This window comes from Myotis nattereri (assembly GCF_964212035.1).
Source record: "Myotis nattereri genome assembly, chromosome: 2".
NCBI lineage: Eukaryota > Metazoa > Chordata > Mammalia > Chiroptera > Vespertilionidae > Myotis > Myotis nattereri.
In genome coordinates this window covers 180,133,028-180,139,406 of record NC_138076.1, presented here as the reverse complement: position 1 = coordinate 180,139,406, position 6,379 = coordinate 180,133,028, and the positions used below count along the sequence as shown (strand labels likewise).

At 43.4% G+C, this 6,379-nt stretch overlaps 1 protein-coding gene across 2 annotated transcripts in view; it reads left to right on the top strand.

Annotated features, from left to right (window-relative positions):
* Positions 1-2,660: 2,660 nt before the first annotated feature.
* Positions 2,661-6,379, top strand: part of STK38L (serine/threonine kinase 38 like) — a 74,345-nt gene continuing 70,626 nt past the window's right edge. Inside the window, exon 1 of one of the 2 annotated variants that reach the window (XM_081083708.1) lies at positions 2,661-2,757. The gene's annotated coding sequence lies outside the window, so the exon portion shown is untranslated. The remainder of the gene's footprint in view (positions 2,758-6,379) is intronic. The other variant, XM_081083707.1, reaches the window with a different exon arrangement.

Here is a 6,379-nt window from a genome sequence, read left to right as displayed (position 1 = left end):
AGTTAGCAGTTTGGTCAAGCCAGTTAAAAATTAAAGCAGGGATCAATTATAAGTCATTGTTTCCAGGTTTATAAATTGCTTTGCAAAGGCAGTCTGGTGAGAGTTCTGAATGGACTGTCATGTGTTCGATTAAGTGGTCTAATGAAAGGCCTCGGAAGCTTGCAGAACAGAGCTTTATTTTCAAACAAACAAACTCAATTGCATTTAGCCTGGTTGGACTAGATCCCCTCTGAAAATCATGGCTATGAAGAAAGGAGCCAGGAGTCAAGCACCCTTAGTGTCAATCTGAAAAGGCCCATTCAATTGTTTTTTGATTCCATCAACTTTCTATTTTTTCCATAGTGAAAAAATGGGTGGATTTCTATTAGGAGAGTCTCCAAGGAAAACTGAAAAGCACCTATTCTCTCTCTCTCTCTCTCTTTTTTCTTCTTCTTCTTCTTCTTCTTCTTCTTCTTCTTCTTCTTCAAAAATCTATTGGCATAAAAATGTACATCATAATCTTTTTGTTTTCATAATCACATTAGAGAAAACTTTTATTTTAGTGTTTTACTTTTCATTCTTCAAATATACATACAAATATGTATGCCATATTATGAATACACACATATTATTTTCAAATAATTTTTATACAAAGGATATTACATTATTGGTAATCTGCTTTAAAAGAACTCCCAAAATTAACAGTATATTCTGAACATCTGCCCATGTCATTAACCATTTATTTACATATGATTTTTAACACATACATATCTACAGATGATTTTCAACACATTACATTGTATGGATTCATGATTTATTATATTAATCCCTATGTTTATACATCTCTATTAGTTCCAACTTTTTAAAAAATATATTTTTATCGGTTTCAGAGAGAAAGATAGAAACATCAATGATGAGACAGAACCATTGATCAGCTGCCTCCAGCATGACTCCTACTGGGAACTGAGCCTGCATGCAACCCAGGCATGTGCCCTGACCAGGGATTGAACTGTGACCTCTGGTCACTCAATCACTGAGCCATGCCAGCTAGGCAAGTCTCTCTAATTTTAATCATAATTTTTTAAGCTTTAAAAATTTCCAAAAGGACACATGGCTCTAAATTTATTTCAATTCAGGCACCTTCAACAACCTCCTGTGGGAATGTTTAGAATGGCCTCAATTTAGAAACTGGAGGTCAAAGTCTTAGCCTATCTCATAGTATCCTAATTTGATACCCTGGAGTAGTCCCTATTACTCTAGCTAAGTATGACACATTTGAAAACAAATTTTCTGTAGAACATTCCACAAACTGTTCTCAGTCCTACCCACCGTATTAGTACACACACACACACACACACACACACACACACACACACAGGGAGGGAGGTGTACAAGTCTCTGTCAAGCATGTTTGATCACTATTAAGCCTCCTTATGCTTGTATAAGGCAATTGCCATTTGAGCCTCCAAATGATCAGATGATATAGATGGAACTGATTTCCCCAAGAATACAATACAAAAAGCATAATGTATAGCTACCTAGCTATGTATGAGTATTAAAAATGAGAGAGAGAAAGAGAGAGAGAGAGAGAGAGAGAGAGAGAGAGAGAGAAGTGATATCATGATTCTTCACTAAGTCTTTCCAGAATCACCTGCTCTTGGTGAAACGGAAGATAATGGTTGGCATCTCTGAATTGTTATTTTTTTCAAGCACAGTATCAGCTTTCTATATTATCTTAGTAGTCTAAAAGCTAAGGTCTTTTATAAAATCTCCAGTAGTCAGATTAAGATAAATATGTCAACGATAATTGGGAACTATTCTCTTGTTTTTTTCCGATAACTTTTCTCCTAAAATTCCAATGCATCATCTTCCCCAAACCATCACTTCTACGCCATACTACACAGAGTATGCCCGGCTCCCAGTCCTGCCCGGGCTTCGATTTCCCTCATAGTTCTCTGATCCTAATGAAAAAGTAGGTCAGCATTGCCAGTTATTTTAGATTTTCCAAGATAACGCATGCAAAATTTTCATGTTTGCCACCAAATATTTTGTGGCTTTTCCAAATCTGAGCCCCTCTCAGGTCTCTGGAACGGAGCTATGGTGAAACAGAACAGTCAGGGAACCTCGGTGGATCCCATAGCTACTGACTGAAAACGACGCGGCCAGCCAATCCATCTTGGTTGAGCATATCTTCCTAATCTGAAAAGTGCGTGGATTTGTGGAGATGTATCCCTCAGCCCCTGTTTCTTTCTTTCTTTTTCCCAGCCCCTCTTTCTAACACTCTTTGCATTGCATTGTGCAAATGCACTGTGAAGTCTAGGAAAAAACTCGGACCACATTCAGGACAGGTGACTAACGTGACCACACACTGGGCCACTCTCAAGAGAGACCTGAACCAGCTCTGGGTAGACAAGAGGGAAAAGAGCGAGGATGACGAGGGAGGCCAGTGCTGACTCTCCAGTCAACCCCTCCAGGGCCAATCAGAAACTCACCCGGCGCGGATGGGTGGGGCTGGAGGCCCGCGCTGACGACAGAAGGCTACTTCCGGCTGTGGTGCGTGTGACGTCAGGGCCGAGTCGGAACAGCCTGGCCACCCAGACGCCGAGGAGGGAGGGCTCGCGAGAGTTCAGGGAGGCCGCTTCGTGATTTCGGCGCGGCCGCCAGGCCCACCTCCCGGGGGCGGGGCGAGGGCGGAGCTGGCGGGAGGGAGCGGACGGGCGCGGGGCCGGCCGAGGTCCGTGCGGAGGCTGAGCCGGCCGCTAGCGCGACCGGACGCAGGTGAGTGCGCGGATGCCGGGGCTGCGAGGGGGGCCGGGCCGCCGCACCTGCCCTTCCTCCACGCGCAGCAGGGAGGGATCTTGGGGGGTGTCTTAGGGGGTCCAGGGAAAGCCGGGTGAATGTCGGGGCTGGCAGTGTCTCCGGTGAAGCTCTAGCGACGGCCTTGGCCCTCTTGATCCCCGGGGTGATCCCGGCCCCGCGTGTCCGGAGAGGCAGCCTCGAGCGTGGGAAGGCATCTTTGTCCTTCCCGGCTCCTCTCACCCTCCCGCTCCTCGGCCCGCGAGCGCCCGGCTCCCGGTGCTGCCTGGGCTTCGTAAACAATAACAATCGTGGTGGCTCCTCTCCGGCTGCCCCCCGCTCGCCCGGCCGGTGCCCCCCGGCCGGTGCCCCCGAGGGGAGGGGTTCTAGGCGCGGCTCCTACCTCGTGGGGGCATTTGGGTACCATTCCTAAAAACTGATGCGTCAGATGGCTCAACACGCCTCGCACCCGGCAAAGTCGCCCGCTCCCAGGGGCACGGGGCGCGCGGCCGGGCTCAGGAGCCGTCCCCACCGCCGGCCCCGCGGACACTCCTTCCCATGTCATTTTCTCCGTTTTTGCACCTTTGCCGTCGCGGACCCGGACCGACGAGGGGTTGTTTGGCTATGCGCATCCGAAAGGCTGTCCCCGGTCGGGGAGGAGACGTTTCACCTTTAGAAAGTTGTCAGGTTGACAGCCAAAGAGCAAAGTTTATTTTCCCCAAAACCAGGAGCCTCCCGTTTACCGCTGCTACTTTTGTGGGTCGCTTTTCGGGGTGTAGTTTAGGGGAGAGAGATAAAAAGAAATGGGGCGGGGGGCGGGGGGCGTGGAGCTGGTGGTGCTGCTGGAAGTCGTGGTGGCTTGTCCGAAAGTGGCTTATCTGTTCTTCACGAGATAAAATGCAGAACCAACGCTCTTGTCTATTTCACATGAACTTTTGATAAGTTTTGGGAGGAGGCAGTTGCTCAGGAAAGTCCTGAGTTTTAGCTTTTTTACGGCTAACATCCGAGGAAACAATGTGTTTTTTTTTTAATGGATGACTCCTGGTTGTAAGATGGGGATTGGCCAGGGAGACCTGTCTTTCGGAGGCTTACACTTGCCAGGTCTCCCTACCTGAAGGCAGGGTCTATGAGTTAAAGCCATTGTCTGTATCCAGTGAAGGTCTTTGAAGGTTCCTTGTCTCAATCGTATATGTATGGATATGTGAGACACTGGGAACGTCTTTGTGTTTGATTTGCTTTTCTTTATGTACCTCAGGATACATAAAACAATCAAGTTTATTTTACTCTCTACCCAGTAGCCTGGAGGTATTGTATGTGAATTAGCCAGTCCTGTGACTATTTGAGGGGAGGGAAGTTAGTTTAAAATGTTATTAAATTATGATGACATTTGTCATTGCGGAGGTTCAAAGTACTTTCCTGTGAAAAATTCTGATCTGAAAAGAAGTACAATGAATAGAAAATGTTTGGTTTAATCTGTCTTAGCTTTGCACTTTCCATTCCTCTTATTAAGATGGCTGATAATGTTTCCCCTTGGTTGGGATGTGTTTAGAATGAGAAACAAATAGGGTGTACTTTTGGTATTCCTTTGAAAAGCGCTGCCACTGGGGAATGAAAAAATTAGAAAAACCATGTTAAATGAGTGCTGTGATTCTTTAGCCTTTTTGTTTTGCATTTGTTTTAAAGTTGAGAATCAAATTAAAAGAATCAAGACTAGGAATATTTGTGCAGGTAAATAGGTGTCCTCAGCAGTTTTTATGCTGAAAAATGAATTTCAAAAGGAAAAGTTGTACTTTGTTGAAATTGGTAACAAAGCACTGGGTTCAGTCCTGCCATTTGTTTTCAGAAAAGTTCTCTTCTCTCTAAGTAAGAGCAACACCTCATTGTGTTACCAAAGTTGGATACTTTAGAAGGTGCTTTCTCAGGTAATCCTAGATAAATTGAAGGCGTGTGTGTCGTGTGTGTGTGTGTGTGTGTGTGTGTGTGTGTGTGTGTGTGTAAATGGCACATTGTTAAGAGGGAAAAGGGAGCAGAAATCAAAGCCAGAAAGATGTGCATCTTGAAGTCAAGTTTAAATTATTTTATTTTACATAAACAGTGTAGGGTGAATCAAGCAAGCATATTGTCACCCAGCATCCCATGATTACATTCAAATCAGCAGATGGGCAAGTTATGATTAGATTAGACATGACATATGCAGAAATTATGCTACTGTATTTTTATATTAAAAGCATCATGGGCTTTTTGAATGAGATAATGAAAGTAAGCTTTTAAAGCATAAGAAATTTTTAAAAATAAATTAATTTTAAAAGATATTATTGACCAGTAGTTTAAAAATATTAAGTGAATCCTTCTTTCCTCCTTTCCACCTCCTCCCAAGTTTTTAAGTCTTAAGAGAATATTTATCAAAGTATGATTAGTATTTAAGTGCACTGGTTATATAAAGCTCCTGTCTCCAGGTAAAGGTTTGTTGACTAGCAGGATATTATTATTCAGAACCTTTAGAGAGAGAAATGAAGGGCAACAATGAGCAATATTTGCTGCCCATTGTACTCAGATGTGGTCTCTGTCTTCAAGGAGATATAATCTAATTGGAGGGAATTTTACCCAAAAAACTATGAAACACAATGCCTGTTGTGGAGAAGTCAAGGAGGGAGGTAATAAATTCCACTAGGCCAGTTAAGGAAGGCTCTGAGTAGGGCAAGGCATTTGTGTAGATGATTTGGATGATCGAGTCATACGATAATCATAATAAGCAAACACTTTAGGTAATTCTACTTGCTGATAAACCCTTGCATGTAGTAATTTACCTGGGTTTAAGCCATACAACAACCATATGAAGTAGATATTTTTATTATTCCCATTTTGCAGATGGGGTAACTGAGGTCAGATAACTAGAAAATTGTAGAACAAGCATTGCAACCCAGACATTCCAGCTTATATCTGTACTAGAGGCCCGGTGCATGAAATTCACACACAGGTAGGGTCCCTTGGCCTGGCCAGTGATCAGGGCTGATCAGGGCCTTCCTTCCCCTGGCTGCTGACTGCCAGCTGCCAGCTGGGGCCTTCCTTTGTTCCGCACCACCCCCTGGTGGCCAGCACACGTCATAGCGAGCAGTCGAACTCGCAGTGGGTCAAACTCTCCAGGGGACAATTTGCATATTAGCCTTTAATTATATAAGATCCCTGTGCGTAATTACTCTCCTTATTTTCTCTCCCATTCTTGATGATCTTTCTTAAGCAGTTTCAAATAATTGATTTGGGAAAATATATTTTTCTGGCACCTAAATTTAGGAATCAGTTTTCTAGACAGAGCTCCAAAATAATGTAAACCCAGTAAATAAATTGTTTTTGGCATGTTATATAGTTATTCAATTTTTGGAAGTTGCTCTTTGTGTAATTTAAAGGTAACCATTGAGTGGGACTTATGATACACTTGACTTCGTACCTAGTAGCATACATATAAGGATTTAGAAATAAGAAGTTATAATTGTATTAACTCCATTGCCTAATGGAATTTCTGAATCATATAATTTGTCTTGTAACTTTAAAAAATCACTTGGCTCTGGGTATTTTTTGGATTGAATTGTGAAGTTGGAATTTATTT